Raw genomic sequence first — 16809 nt, 5'->3', positions numbered from 1 at the left:
TGTCATTCCAATATATAACAGGTAGAATAGGGATCCTGGCACTGATCCCTGGAGAAGCTCACATAAGCCTTCCTCCAAATCAAAAGCAATCACTCAGCACTGCTTTCCATTTCCTGTCATCAACCATTTTTGAATCCATATTGCTCCTGTTCCTACTGTTTCATGAGCTCAAACTTTGCTCACAAATCTGTTGTGCAGCCCTTTGTCAAATGCCTTTTACAAGTCCAGGGACATTGCAGCAACAACATTATCCTCATCTATCCTTTCTGTTACCTGATCAAAAAGCTTAAGCAAGTTCATTAAAATGATTTTCCATTAATGAATTTATGCTGGCTTTCCTTAATTAACCTGCATTTGCCCATGGAACTATTAATTTTCTCTTGAATTATAATTTTTAATGCTTCCTCATCATTGAATTTTAACTGTCTGACTAGTGTTGCTGGGTTTTTACTCTTGCACCTTTTTCTGTACAAGGGTTTAACACCACCCCTGTATTGAAGAAAGATTGAAAAATTATGGCCAGTCCCTCTGTATTTCCACCCTTACTTCCCTCAATGGGTGCATCTCATATGGTCCTAGTGACTTATTAACTAAAAGTACTGAAAGCCTATATGATACCTCTTCCTTATCACTTTTACATCATCAAGTAACTCAACCACCACCGCTTTCACCATGACATGGGCAGCATCTTCTTTCTTGGTAAAGATAGGTGCAAAGTACTAATTTAGTAACTTAGCCATGCTCCTTCCTTCGATGTTTAATTTAACTATTAGGTCCCTCATCAGCCAAACTCCTCCTTTGACCACTCAATTACTATTTATGTGTCTAGACTTTTGGACTCTCTTTTATGGTAGCTGCCAGTCTCTTCTGATACTCTCTCTTTTCTGCTCTTACTTCCTTTTTCAAATCTTCTCCGAACCTTCCACGTTGATCTTGCTTTTCAGCTGTATTTGACATCTGTCAAATGCACCTTTTTTTTGCTTCATCTTAATCTCCATTTCTTTCATCATCTAGGGAGCTCTGGATTTGTTTCTGACCCGGAATTTCCAGTCTCAATTTAGATGGAATTGGGAAAATTCAGCTTCATCTTTCCATTACTTTGCAGGAACACAATGATCAGAGAGAATGCAACAGCTCAGTTGCCTTGTCACTGGACAACAATATTTCTACATCCCCTGCCTCCAAAGCTAGTAATGGAAAGATGAAGCTGAATTTTCCCAATCCCATCTACATTGAGACTGGAAATTCCTGGTCAGAATGGTTTAATCCTTCTCTAAAAATGGTACAAAAAGCTGCAGAGGTGGGAATCTGTGATGTAGTCAAGACTAATGATTGAACCACCGCCTTGCCTGGTGTCTATACTACAACTCATCATACTCACAAACACTTTCTCTAGACTCCAATGAGGCTTTTGATTATCTCAGCCACATGCAGTGGAGAAGATAGGTGCTGCCACCCAATTCATTACATTGATAACACAATTAGTGATCAAATAATGCTTTAAAAAACTTAAACTGGTGTTGGTGGTGAGGGATCAGGATAGGGGTGTTCGGGGTGCAGGTGGGGTCAGAGTGTTGCTGTGAAGCCAACTAGGATGTCCATATGATGTTATGGATAAATGAGGAGAAACAAATCAAATTTGCTTTTCAGAAACCAGGGAAGGAATTACAATATATGCTGGACAATGGAAATCAGTGTAACCTGTGCAAAACAATATCAGATAATAGATGGACTGTAAATGTCAGGCATCCCGTAATTAATGCTGATTACAGTAACATTCTGGTTATTATTTTACATTATCTGGGAGTCTCTACTTCCAGATGTGAGAATATTTTCAATTCTAGTGGTAGACAAATGTGCAAATTTTAAAAGGACTTGGAACAAAAAATAAATTGTTGGTTGCTTCTTTTTCAATTGAAAAAGTTCTTTTTTAATTTATGTTAGATGACAGAATTGTGCCTGATGATATCTTATAGAACCAGAGAATGGTCAAAGCACAAAAAGAAGCCTTTTGCCGATGACCTCCTGCTACATCTCTGCAAGAGTAATTTAGCTAGTCCCACTCCCCCGCCATTTCCCCATAACAATGCTAATACTTTATCTTCAGGTGCTTATCCAATTACCTTTTGAAAGCCTCAATTGAATCTCCCTCTGTCATGCAATGTGTTCTATATATTTTATATCCATGCAAATAAGTTAACCTTTTTCACTGGGCTCTTGAGCAGAACCATAATGCATTCTCTGTTTTCTATGCTGTTAAATTGGTGAGCACTGCCTGAATATTGATGGCATGCAAGAGATTTAGGAAATTAATAATTTACCTACTGAGATTAACTATCACAGCATGATGCTAGTTTGGATAGGCTTTGCCTGCCAAAAAAACCTGGATTGAATCTATTCTGAGCACAAAAATCAAGGCTCACACACTAGTGCAGCACTAAGGAAGCATTCCAATGTCAGGGGTGCTATCTTTAGATGAAACTCCGAAACAGATCCCATCTTCCTGCTTGGGTGAAAGTGCACACAAACATACAAAGTGAAAGATCCCATGGCATCAGTTTGAGGAAGAGGCAGTGAGTTGTTCCTGGTGGTCTGGCCAATTTTAATACCCCAATCAGCATCACAAAACCATATTATCTGAGTCATAATCTAATTGCTGTTTGTGGGAGCTTGCTGAATGCATATTTGCCACCACATTTCCTACATTACAACACTAAATACACTTTAGAAATTCTTCATTGATTGTAAAACCTCTTAAAATGTAGATGATGATGATGATCATTATGAATGAAAGTGTTTACTTATTTATTTCAGAATCATTTATTACCTTTCAAGACCGAGTGTTGTTACCATCAAAATACAAGCACTTCCATCTCAAACACCATGCAAAATCACCAAGCCTGGGCATCACTTCTTTTCTGAGTTTGGAACTGATGAAGGTAAATTGATATGAGTTGTTATTTTCAAGCATTTGAACCAAAAATCTACTTTAGGGGAATATTTAAATGTTATATGAAAATAAACCAGTTAAAAGCAGTCAAGGAGGTCCTGCTCACTACTGTGTATGAATTGTAAATTGAGAAAATCAATACTGTGATTTTGATTTGGAAACATTGTGAATAAAATCAACTGAGACATTGTACATCAGATTATTTTGTGAAAAATATAAGGGCCTCTAAAATATAGAACAAACAAGCAATGTTTGTAAATAGTTTGGCCAAATTGGGAATGGAACCATAGAATCCCTACAGTGATGAAGAGGCCATTCTGAACATTGAGTCTGCAGCGACCCTCCAAAAGTGTTTTCCACCCAGACCGTCCTCTCCACTCCATCCCAGTAACCCCATGCATTTACCATGGCTAATCCACCTTACTTACTCATCTTGAACTTGACTGTGATAGGAAACTGGACCACCTGGAGAAAACACAAGGAGAAACATGCAACCTCCACACAGACAGTCTCCCAAGGCCAGAATCAAACCTCAGTCCCTGATGCTGTGAGGCAGCAGTGCTAACCATTGTGCCATCGTGCCGACCACTAAGTGTTTGATTCTTGTTTTAAAGATATTGCAATTGGACATTAAAGTTCTTCCAAGGCTATCATGAGACAGAATGGTAATAGAAAAGTTTCCTGACTTCCCCACTAGGATGTACATTACTTTCTTTCAGTTAATTGCGCCCAGATAAAGGGAGAATGTTTTCCATTCTGTGGCAAAATTTTCCTGTTTCTATCTTGCATCCTAAGTGGGCTTTTCATTAATTAATTATTCAAGTTATGCCTGTGAGTTGATGTGTGAGTACATATTTGGGAATCCAGGGGAACAGAATCTTGGAAGGCGAGATTGAAATCCTGAAGGGTGGGCAGTGATTGATGTTGTCTGAGTTGGAGCGACATTTGGAGAGAATTCCAAGGCGAGATCTTTGAAGGTAAAGATTAGAAACCCTTGTGAGTGAGATGAAGTTTCAGTGAGATTGGTTGAATCACAGTTTAACTAACAACTGTGTGAGTTGCTGAGAAATCCATGAAATCTGGCTTGGTTGCATCTTCCGTTTATTGTGTAATATAGTGTGTCCAACCACAGTCTACCTTTTAATTCATATATGCCTCATATTGTGAATGTTATAGTACAGGATATTGTAAATTGTTTTAACTTGCTGATCTTGTTAAGTAAAGTTTATTTTTGTTCATTCAAATCCATAGAATCTTTATTCTATTAGTAAGTGTCTTGAATCTCAAACAAAATGTTATTGGTCCCTAATTGGACCTCATCAACAACTTGGGGTCTAGCCAAGGATCATGACAATGAACTTTCAGAAATGCACGGTGAATTTGCACTGAAGAACTGGTCTCTGCTGTGCTCAATTACAACAGCACAATATGAATGGTTAATGTGGCTCAGAAGGGTGAGACACTCTTTTAAATCACCTTGTCTTGACCCTTAACTCCACAGATAACCAAAATTGAAACAATCAGATTTTTCAGGAATACACTGGCACAGGGCAGAGCAGTTACAAAAAAGAGCAACATAGTATTTGGATTGGCACAATTGAAGACTAGAGAGAAATAATACTTAACAGGAATGGGGTTAGAGGTAAAGGGAGAATGGGGGAATCTTTTAATTTCACAGTTTATTGATGATATGGTGAACTATAGCTATATGTTGTTTTGTTTGAGACATGTGATTAATGATACTGTTTTCTCTTATCACTCCAGGATGTATTCATGTGTACTAATCAACTCTCTTGGTCAGTATTAAAGCTTTGCTAGATTTCTGTTTCATATTAATTTTGTTAGGCTACAGTTTTATTTTATGATTTATTACAATTAATAAAATGAATGCCATTTAAGTTAGGATTTCTTTACAGCTGAAATGGTTGCAGTTTCAAGCTGTCCACTAACTAATGAACTACCTTTTACTATCATCGTAGGTTAAAAAAAGGTGTAGATTGTTAAAACTGAAAAGAAGTAGGGCATGTTGGAACAAAAATAGAATCACTATACTACCACACCCCACTAAATTCTTTCATTACTGCAAGAATGGAGCGACATTAGTGAGAAGGTTAAAGAACAGCAGCAGAGCAGTGAAAGTGAGAACAAAAGGGAGACCAGCATGAGATAAAAGAGCACTGGTAGCAGCATGAGCAAGAACAAACTGAGACCAGCAGGGACACCAAAGAGCAGTGGATGTGAGAGCAGACTGACACCATCGGGAGATTACTGGGTGGCAGCGGAGCAACTTGAGTCCTTTTGTTTATTTGGACAAGATTAGGAGATGTTAAGTGGATAAAATGATTTTTTAATGGGAGCTTCAGTGGCAGCTTGATAGACAGTTTTGTGAGCCTGTAAGGAGGGCAAGTTTTCCAAGGAAATTTTGAATGACTGATTTTTTTTCAAAGACATGCCAGTGATATTATATGATATCATTGGTCCCCTATATCGTGTATAATGGAAGAGTGTTTCAAAGTTTCAGTAGATGTCAGGACATCTGTGTCCTGTGAATGTGAAAATCAGACCATAGGATCTCCTGCATACATTAGTATCTGATTTGCTATACCATTGAATGGAAAAGAGGAATTCATCAACTAGATAAGGTACTGTAAATGCATCTTGCACAGTACTAGTGGTCACTATCACTGCATTAATAATACATTTAACTTTTCAAACAGCATCTAATTATGACAGTTGCAGTCATCAAAAATGTTTAACTTTGACTCCCCCATGGTTCACAGGCTTCCCCCATGGTTCACAAACTGGCTTATCTGGCATGGGTCCCACAGCTTTCGAAAACATACTGGCCTCCATGGAGATGACAACCTGTGGGAAAATTGTGTTTGGAGCAGGCAGTTAAATAGTGAAACTGATACAATTTTACGAGAACATCAGTTCACGACCCACCACATTTCCTGACCCAGAGAAAATGGTGGATGGAGGGAATCAGTGTGTGTTGTGTCTGATCCCTTTAAGGGGTGATCTCTGAAAGGGTTCCATGATCTGGGCTAAATAATCAGGCACCGAGTTGGGGCTTCAAAGTGTCTGGGCTTGTCCCAGCAGTTAGATTCTGGATGCATGACTGTAAGCATTAAATCTGCATTAGCTCTACAGAGTTGATATGGTGAATAAATGTTCTTTGTTCATTAATAACTGTTAAGCCAAGTTACTACATTTTGCAACAAGGTAAAAAGCAGCAAGTGTGTTTGCAACATTGTCAGCATAGAACCTGGTCCAATCACAAGCTTGTGAGGTTAAAAAAAGAACTGCAAGGATTCTCGTATTTGGAAGATTGGATCCATTTGACTCCTCTGATGAAGATTGGATACAGTATGTTGAGTGTTTAGAGTATTTTTTCAAAGTTAACATGATTGAGGAGGAGTGAAAGAAGAAGGTGATATTACTAAGTATGTGTGAGACACAAACCTATAATTTGATACGCAGTATTGTGTCCCCAAACAAGCCCAATTCAAGCTCCTTCACAGAAATTGTGCAATTGGTAAAAGGGCACTAACACTTTAAGCCCTCTATGATTTTACAATTTGTTTAATTCAATGGGAAGAGCCATCTTCCAGGGCAGTGAAGTAGCTTTGGCCACTATGTCAATGCCCAGGGATTGCATTTTACAGAGAAGAAAGTGAGGGCAATAAAGGAGGCACTGGTCCCTAGAAACACAGTGTGGAGATGCCAGCGTTGGACTGGGGTAAACACAGTAAGAGGTCTCACAACACCAAGTTAAAGTCCAACAGGTTTATTTGATAGCACAAGCCACAAGCTTTCGGAGTGCTGCTCCTTCATTGGGGAGTGGAAGTTATGTTCACAAACAGGGTACATAAATACACAAACTCAATTTACAAGATAATGATTGGAATGCGAGTCTTTACAGGTAATCAAGTGTTAAAGGTACAGAATGTGAGTGGAGAGAGGGTTAAGCACAGGTTAAAGAGATGTGTATTGTCTCCAGCCAGGACTGTTAGTGAGATTTTGCAAGCCCAGGTAAGTCGTGGGGGTTACAGATAGTGTGACATGAACCCAAGATGCTGGTTGAGGCCGTCCTCGTGTGCGGAACTTAGCTATCAGTTTCTGCTCAGCAATTCTGCATTGTCGTGTGTCGTGAAGGCCGCCTTGGAGAACACTTACACAAAGATCAGAGGCTGAATAGCCGTGACTGCTGAAGCATTCCTCAACAAAAAAAGATAGTGGCATGGGCTCTACAAACGCTGGATTTCAAAATGTCATGTTTTCCAATGGGATAAAGCATATCAGAACTGCACTGTATCATCCCTCTTCAAATGAACTGGCTGAGCAGACAGTCCAGACATCTGAGGTTAGTTCGAAGAAACAACCTCTTTGGAAACTAAAATAGCCCAATTTTTCTTAGCATACAGAAGTACCCCACATTAAACCACAGGTCTATCTCCAGCAGAACTGTTGATGGGGCGAAGCCTGAGAACCAGGCTATTTATCCTCAACATTTATCCTAAAACAAAACTAATAAATTTATTAGACATGTTTCCCCATTTGTAAAATCATGTTGACTTCGGCTGATCAGATTACGATTTTCTGAATGCATTGTTCAACCTCCCCTAAAAATAGGTTCCAGCATTTTTCAGATGACCAATGTCAGGCTAACTGACCTGTGTTCACCAGTTTTCTAGCTCCCTCTTTTCATGAAATGTGTAAAATGCTAAGAGTTTCAGTAGAGTGGATAGGAAAGCCCTGATCCCTTTTGGTACAGGGTCCCGAACCATCTGGCATAGATTGAGGATAAGAGGTAAGCGGTTTGGAGGGGATTTAAGGGGAAATCTTTTCACCCAGAGGGTGATGAGGATCTGGAACTGATTGCCTGAGAGGGTAATAGAGGCAGAAACCCTGACAACATTTAAAAAGTACTTTGGTAAGAACTTAAAGTGCTGTAATCTTACAAGGCTATAGACCAAGAGTTGAAAACTGGTATCAGGCTGGTTGGCTACTTCTCAGCCAGTGCAGATATGATGGGCTCAGTGGCCTCCTATGCTGTAAGTTTCTATGTTTCTATTCTATAACATTGAATGAGGAGGTGGCAGAGGCATAATACAAATACTTCACATCCGGAAGCACAAAAATACTCTGGAAATAATAGGTAGCCAAGCAAGAATAGGGAACTCAAAGAAATCAGTAAAAGCAAAAAAATAGTATTGGAGAAATTAATCAGACTGCGTGATGACAAATCCTCTGGCCCAACAACCCACATCCTAGAATCCTACTGTGCAGAAGGAGGCATTCAGCCCATAGAGTCTGCACTGACCACAATCCCACACAGGCCCTATCCCCAAAATCCCATGCATTTAACCCTAGCTAGTACCCCTGACTAAGGGGCAAATTAGCATGGCCAGTCCACCCAACCCGCCCATCTTTGGGCTGTGGGAGGAAACTGGAGCAACTGGAGGAAACCCACACAGACACAGGGCAAATGTGCAAACTCCAAACAGATAGTGACCCAACCCAGGAATTGAACCCAGGTTCCTGGTGCTGTGAGGAGCAGTGCCAACCACCGTGCCACCCCTTCAGTAAGTAGCTGTAGAGGTAGTGGATGCATTGTATTGACATTCTAGAATTCCTCAGATTGTAGAACAGTTCCCAGGAATGTTAAAGTAGCACTCTTAACTCTGGCTATTTAAGAGATGAGGAAGAAGAAAATGGAGAACTATTGGCTATTTAACCAAAGATCAATAATAATGAAATTGCTAGAATCTATTGTTTGAGTGTGGTAACAATTACCACACTTAGAAATAATAATATAATATAATTAAGCAGTGTCAAGAAGAATATATGAAAGGAAAGTTGTGCTTGATGAGTCTGTTGTTTTTTAACTATGTAACCAGTAAGATGAATAAAGGAGAAACAGTGAATGTGGTAGATTTGGATTTATAAAAACAGTCAATAAGGTACCACGTAAGATTTAATTACACAAAATTAGGACTCAATGAATATAGAGTAATATATTCACATGGATTGAGAATTGGTTAATGGACAGAAAGTATATGGGAATAAATTTTCTGGTTGGGATAATGGGTACCACAAGGATCAGTATTTGGGCCCCAACACTTTCCAATCATTTATTAATGACTCAGATGAGGGGACTAAGTATTACTTATCCAAGTTACTGATGATATAAAATTGGGTGGGAAAGCAAGTGATGAGGAGGATACCAAGAGACTGCAGGGGAAATACACAGGTTAGGTGAGTTGGCAAGAACATGGCAGGTAGAATAAAATGTGGCAAAATGTCAATTTATCCAGTTTGGTAGGAAAAATTAAAAAGCAGACTTTTTTTAATAGCGTGAGCTTGGGAAATATTTGCATTCAGAGGACCTGGGTATTCTTACACAGGAAACACAGAAAGGTAGCATTTAGGTACAGAAAGGAATTCGGAAGGCGAATGATATACTAGCTTTTGTTACAAAGAGATCAGAGTAAAGAATAAAGAAGTCTTATTACAATTATACAGGGCCAAGGCGAGGCCGCAGCTGGAGAAGTGTGCACTTTTCATTTCCTTACCTAAGGAAGGACCAGAGTCAAATGGCACACTTCACCCTCTTTATGTTCTGATGTGCTGCACCCTGTCCAGAGTCAGCATATCCTTCCTGATGTGCGGTGCTCAAAACTGAGCAGATGCGGACTGAAGGAGGATCTGTATGAACAACACATACCTTCTTCCTTTCTTGCATTTCAGCCCCCCAGAAGTAAAGAGCAACATTCCACTAGCTTTTTGATCGCTTTCTGTACCAGTCTACTGTCTTCTGATGATTTGTGTCCTTGGACTCTCAAATCACTACTTTTCTGCCGTGCATAGTGTCGACTTAGGAAATATTCCAATACATCTGTCAAGCCGCATCAGCCAGTCAAAACAGATAGCTGAATGAATATCTTTTGAGACTATCGGGTTTGATGTGATGTTTGAAGGTTTGGGTATTTTATCTATTGTTGCCATCTGCGTTTCACTAATTCAAAACACCTTGCTCCTTCATTCATAAAAATAATTTGGGGGATTACTCCTTGTCTGTAAATTGAGTTCATAAATCGTAACATGTACACATGGGACATATTTATGGTATTTCCATTTCTTGAACTATTTCCAGATATTTTCTGAGCTGATTTCGAAATGCTTAATATGGCAGAGCTTTCGGTTTTAGACCAGAGTTTATTGATAAATCACCAAACTGGCATGAATGTGTCCTTCTCCCATTTATTCTCTAAAACATTCCAGTCTTCACCAATCCCACTGCACATCAATTTTGGTCCTGGAGAATTAACCCAAGGACTTCTCCAGAGATTGGTGCTCTTTTCAGCCAGGATGTCCGGAGGTTACTCCAAACCCAATTTCTGCTGCATTTTTAGAAATGAACTGGCCGCGGTGAGGAGAGGTCGAGTTGCAACCCAAGCTGAGATACATGCACCTCCGCAGTGCCACGTGCGTGTTAACAGGTTAGCACCAAACCATTGCATTCCCATCCCAGTGAAGATCATAATGTAGACAACCTCCTACATATGCCAATCCAGCATATGCTTTCTACACCCTCATCCCTTCACAGAGGCTACAGCAAGTCTTTTGTATGTCAGTGGGATTAAACTGGTAACAGCATATGCTGGTACTTTGTTTGGAGTTGGCTGGCAAACTGTTACTGTGTTTGCATATTAGTTAATATTAACACTTGTTTAAAATGAGAGTGGTGCTGTCATTTATAAACAAATCCAACTAGAAGAACAGGGCTCCTGGAGACTGGGAAATCACACTGCTGCTTGGAGGGACACGTGAGAGACATGAACTCTGGAGTCTGTATCTCAGACATAATACAGATATGTCATCAAACAGTCAGCAATTAGTGCAGCATTGGAGAGAGAATAGATATGATTAATGTTTCAGGTCAGTGACCCTGCCTTTTTCTCCACAATTGCTGCCTGATCTGTTTTATTTCAAATATCTAGTATCTGCAGTATTTTGCTTCTCCCTGTCCACAATATCAGGGTTCGCTGTGATTTGCTTGTGATGTGTGTTGGTCGATTAAAAGCAATGGGAGTACAAATGTATTTCTTCCAAGGCATCTGCTAATAGTTTTTTTTTAAATACCACTTTATAAACATCAACTTTACATGGTACAGTGTTTGCATGATGTAGTGTGCCAGTGTCAAACTGCATCAGACTATATATGGGTGGGTTAAAATGTTCACCTTCTCAGCTCACTGCAGCAATGAAAGCAGAGGTCACCATTCCAGGGTCATGTGGGGCTCCTCAGCCATACCTGGCCATGTTTAATATAGAGTTGACATTAAGGTGCAAACCATCATTTCATGAGACACAGGATGCCAAAGGGAAACTGGATGTACTCACTAACTTATCAACTAGGCTAGGATGATGTTTGATGAGCACCTTAGCCAGCAAATCACCAGGCAGAAAAATGTAAGGATGTGTCAAAGGTCAAGCTTTTGGCTTCTCGCTGGGTTAGGAAATTTGAGCTTTATGGTGAACAGTTTCAGGAAAACTAGTGGTCAGAAAAGAAATAGTTTGTTTATAGGGTTAGTAAGGTTTGTTTTGTTGTGATTTATGTTATCAGATAGATTTTAAAAGCAATATACTCTGTTTATCCAGGAGTTATTTGTGAAATGAATCCACATGTTGATTTGTAATTGATCACAGCTCATTAAAGTGTTCATCTCTCCATTGCCCTGAGAAAAAAACAATGCACATGGAGTTGAGATTATATTATCCCAATTAACTTTTACAGAGATAAATGTGTGGTCATGCACTTTAGTAAGAGCAATATAAACATTACCGAGACTTTAGAAAAGAAAAAAGGCTGAAAAAGAGCTAAGGGATCTTGGGATGTAAATTAAATCATTAAATGCAGCATCACAAGTCAGCAAGGCAATTAAAATTGCAGTGGCAATGTAGTGGGATTTATTTCTAAGGGTGTACAATTCAAAAGTGTGAAAGTTATATTAAGCTGTATAGAGCCCTGCTCAGACTGCAGTTGGAACACTGTACATATTTCTGGACCCCATACCATTAAAAAGGACATAGATGCACAAGGGAAAGTGTGAAAATGATTTACAAGGATGGCAATAGAACTAAAAATTAAAGCCATCAGGAAAGACTGAAAAAGTTGGCTTTTTTTCTTTGAAGACGAGAAGATTTAGAGATGACCAGGTAGAGGTCAAGGTACATATGGAGAGTATGTGGGAGAATCCAAAAACTGGGGCCATAAAAACAAGGTAATTACTAATAAACCCTACAGAGAAACAGGGAGGAATTCAATGGGAAAAATATGAGATACGCTGTCACAGGATCTTGGTGAGGCAGATAGCTTACATGTTTTTAAAAGCAAGATACTTGAGTGAAGGAGAAAAGAAGTTTATATTGATGGCTGACATGAGGCTTTGATTTGATTTGATTTATTATTGTCACATGTATTAATGTATAGTGGAAAGTATTATTTCTTGTACATTATACAGACAAAGAACATAAGAACATAAGAAATAGGAGCAGGAGTAGGCCATCCAGTCCCTCGAGCCTGCCCCACCATTCAATAAGATCATGGCTGATCTGTCATGTTTCAGTTCCACATTCCCGCCCTCTCCCCATAACCCTTAATCCCCTCGCCTATCAAAAATCCATCAACTTGCATCTTAAAAATATTTAGCGAGGCAGCCTCCACCACCTCAACGGGCAGAGAATTCCAGAGATTCACCACCCTTTGAGTGAAGAAGTTCCTCCTCAACTCCGTTCTAAACCGCCCCCCCTTTATCTTGAGGCTGTGCCCCCTAGTCCTACTGTCCTTTCTGAGCGGGAAGAGCCTCTCCACCTCTATCCTATCCATCCCATTCATCATCTTATACGTCTCAATGAGATCTCCCCTCATTCTTCTAAACTCTAACGAGTACAAGCCTAGTTTATTCAGCCTCTCCTCACAGCTCAACCCCCTCAAAGCATGCCGCACCTAAGGAAGGAAAGGAGAGGGTGCAAAAGATAATGTTACAGTCATAGCTAGGGTGTAGAAAAAGATCAACTTAACACAAGGTAGGTCAATTCAAAAGTCTGATGGCAATAGGGAAGAAGCTGTCCTTGAGTCAATTGGTATGTAACCTCAGACTTTTGTATTTTTTTCCTGATGGAAGAAGGTGGAAGAGAGTATGTCCATGGTAAGTGGCATGCTTGATTTTGCTGACTGCCTTTCTGAGATAGCGGGAAATGTAGACAGGGTCATTGGATGGGAGGTTGGTTTGCATGATGGACCGAGCTTCTTTCATGACTCTATGTAGCTCCTTGCGGTCTTGGACCGAACAGAGCCATACCAAGTTGTGATACAGCCAGAAAGAATGCTTTCTATGGTGCATTTGTAAAGGTTGGTGAGAGCCCTAGTGGACATGCCAAATTTCCTTTGTCTTCTGAGAAAGTAGAGGCACTGGTGAGCTTTCTTAACAATAGTGTCAGCATGGAGGGACCAGGACAGGTTGTTGGTGATCTGGACACCTAGAAACTTGAAGCCCTCGACCATTTCCACCTCGTTCCCCATTGACGTAGAGGGGGCCTTGTCCTCCACTACTTTTCCTGAAGTTGATGACTGTCTCCTTTTACTGACATTGACACTGATTATTCTCATTACACTCTATCTCTTTCCTGTACTCCATCTCATCATTGTTGAGATTCAACCGACCACATTGGTGTCATCAGCAAACTTGAAAAGGCTGATCAAATGGGAGGAGATTTCTTAAGTATGAGCACTAGGTCAGATTAATTTGGCTATAAGGCTTGTTTCTTCAGTTTGTTCTTAATAGGAACATAGGAACATAAGTGAGCCATTCAGCCCAATAGGCCTGTTTCCCCATTCAGTTAGGTCGTTGCTTATCTATATCAATTCCATCCACTCACTACATTGTGGACAGCATGGTGGCACAGTAGTTAGCACTGCTGCCTCACAGCACCAGGGACCCAGATTTGATTCCCGGCTTGGGTCACTGTCTATGCAGAGTCTGCACCTTTTTCCCATGTCTGCATGGGTTTCCTCTGGGTGCTCTAGTTTCCTCCCTCAATTTGAAAGACATGCTGGTTAGGTGCATTGGCCATACTAAATTCTCCCTCAGTGTATCCGAACAGGCACCGAAGTGTGGCGACTTGGCGATTTTCACAGTAACTTCGTTGCACTATTAATGTAAGCCTACTTTTGACACACTTAAATAAACTTAATAGATGAATTTAACCCGTTAAGTACATGAAGTTAAAGAAACAATGGCAGTGAGTATATAAAATTGAATAAGGGTCAGAAAGCAGAGGTTCTTTTTTAAATTAGAAACAAATCTACAGTGCTGTTCCCTGGATATTAGGATGACTACTCTTTTTGGTATATATATTTGGATTTGGGTTTCCAGAGTATAATTTCAAAGTTTTCAGATGATATAAAACTCAAAAGTATAATAAATAAGAAAGGGGAAAGTAACAGACTTCAGGAAGACATAGAGAGAATTAGTGGGGAAGAGCATAATTAAAAACTATTAATGTGAGATAATCACCAAGAAATCCCAGAAGGAATTCAGAAGAAACTTTTGTGACAAAAAAGTGGTTAGGATGTGAAACTTGTTACCACAGGGAATGTTTGAAGTGAACAATATTGATGCATTTAAGGGAGCAGGAAATAAATGGTTATGAGCTCTGATGAAGACTCAAAACCTTAGCTCTGTTCTCTCTGCCCAGATGTGTCAGCCCTGCTGAGATTTTCCAATGTTTTCTGTTTTTGTTGTGGATGGTAGATTTAAATGTGGAAATATTGGAGGAGGCTTGAGTGGAGCATGAACACCAGCACAAACTTATCAGGAAGAATTATGCCACTTATCCTATGCAATATAATCCTATGTAATAGATTGGCAAAATGGGTAGACATGTGTCAATTGAATTTGCCACAGGGAATTATGAGGTGCTACATTTTGGTAGGAAGAATGAAAAAAGGCTATATTAACTAAATGGTGCAATTGCAAAGTGGGGCAGGAACAGAAAGACCTGGAAATTTATACACATAAATATTTGAAGGTGACATGACATTAGAAGGTTGTTTTTAAAAATATAAGATCTTAATCATGAAGGAATGGAATTCAAAAACAAGGAAATTATGCAAAATTTTTAAAGCTGTAACTAGGCCTCTGCTGGAGAATTGTATTCAATGCTGGGCAACATGCAGTGGGAAGCACGTCCGTGTCGTAGAAAGGATATTTTAAGGTTTGGGTCATTGTCCTTTACTTGTATTGTCTTCTAGCTGGATGAGTTTTCTCTTGCACTGTGAGTGATTTGGATGTAGTCTGTATTAATTCTTTTCTTAAAGCTATTTATTTGCAGCTATTTATATCAAATACCTTGTGGTACATTGTTCTCTGAAGACAGACTGTTCAGCTTCTTGCTTCCCTTGGAGTCTCTTGATCGTCTGACCTGATGCCATGCTTACATCATCATTAACATCATTGTCTGATTAACATAACCATTAACCCTTTATTCTACACCTTACACAAGAGGTTTTCCAGAATGGTGCCATTTTCTGGAAAGACAGAGAACTTTAAGTAGTTTGGCTTAAAGCAGAGGAGAAATTTTGCAGCGGGGTCTAAAATGATGAAGATGTTTAAATGGAGCAAATAATGAGAAATGGTTTTCAGTGGCAGATGGGACTGCGATCTGAAGACACAAATTTAAGATGATTGATAAAGGTGCCAGAGGAGTTATGAAGATTTTATTCCCAGCCCTCTGTTGTGATTTGCAATGTACTGTTTGAGAATTTGGCAGACACAGATGCAATGGTAACTTTTGAATGGGAATTGGATAAATATTTGAAGGGAAAAATATTGCCCGAGGGAAAGAGTAAATGAATGGGGTCAATTGGCTCACTCCTCTACCGGCATGAGGGCTGAATGGCCTCTACCAGGCAATGATTGTGAATTTCTCTGACTGTCAAAACAATCGACTCCATCATCAGCTAATTAAAATTCCTCAGCAGACTGCATTAGTTATTGTACAGACTGCAATACTTCCAACATAAAGTTCATGTATTAGTCACAAGGCTTACATTAACACTGCAATGAAGTTACTGCGAAATTCCCCTTGTCACCACACTGCAATGCCTGTTTGGGTCAATGCATCTAACCAGCATGTCTTTCAAACTGTGGGAGGAAACCAGAACACCCAGAAGAAACCCACGCAGACAAGGGGAGAACATGCAAACTCCACATAGACAGTGACCCAAGCCTGGAATTGAACCCAGGTCCCTGGCACTGTGAGGCAGCAGTGCTCACCACTGTGCCACCCTTGTTTTAGTTAGCACGCTTCTATACTGGAAAATATATTAGGAATGGGTCAGTCATAAGTAACGATGATTTCTTATAGTAATGGATTATTTCATTTATACAATCCCACAGTTGCTACACAAATATCTGGTCTTCAGACGCAGTATTCTGAAAAAGTGTCTATATTTACCTGAAGCTTGATTATTTCCATCCTTGAATCTCTGCCATTTATTCGTTTGGTGCAGCTAAAATGTGAGATCATTGTGATGTTAGCTATCTTTCCCTCTCAACTGTCTTCACAGAAGTGTCCCAGCACGTTTCTTATGTCAATGATAGAAAATCTATGATGTAGTTTTCTTCTATTATAATCTGAGTGGCTGTTAAAAATCTCCTCATTGTAGTTAGTGCTTAAAAACAATTTGAGATGAAAATAAACTTCAGCACGTCTGCTATTACATTTTGCCATACTAACTGAAACGTCATTTGGCTATACCCATTCTTTATTTCATGCAAGTGATTTAA

The 16809-nt window shown here is 39.6% G+C and overlaps 1 long non-coding RNA gene across 1 annotated transcript in view; it reads left to right on the top strand.

The window, feature by feature from the left end:
- LOC145350285 (uncharacterized) overlaps window positions 1-3128 on the top strand; it is a 48054-nt gene extending 44926 nt beyond the window's left edge. Inside the window, exon 3 of the long non-coding RNA XR_013888172.1 lies at window positions 2815-3128. This is a non-coding gene — a long non-coding RNA (uncharacterized LOC145350285). The remainder of the gene's footprint in view (window positions 1-2814) is intronic.
- The last annotated feature ends 13681 nt before the right edge of the window (window positions 3129-16809 follow it).

This window comes from Carcharhinus amblyrhynchos, chromosome 1 (assembly GCF_965287045.1).
Source record: "Carcharhinus amblyrhynchos chromosome 1, sCarAmb.v2.hapA, whole genome shotgun sequence".
NCBI classification, from domain to species: domain Eukaryota; kingdom Metazoa; phylum Chordata; class Chondrichthyes; order Carcharhiniformes; family Carcharhinidae; genus Carcharhinus; species Carcharhinus amblyrhynchos.
Note: the sequence above shows the minus strand (reverse complement) of the source record. Positions and strands in the feature narration are given on the sequence as shown.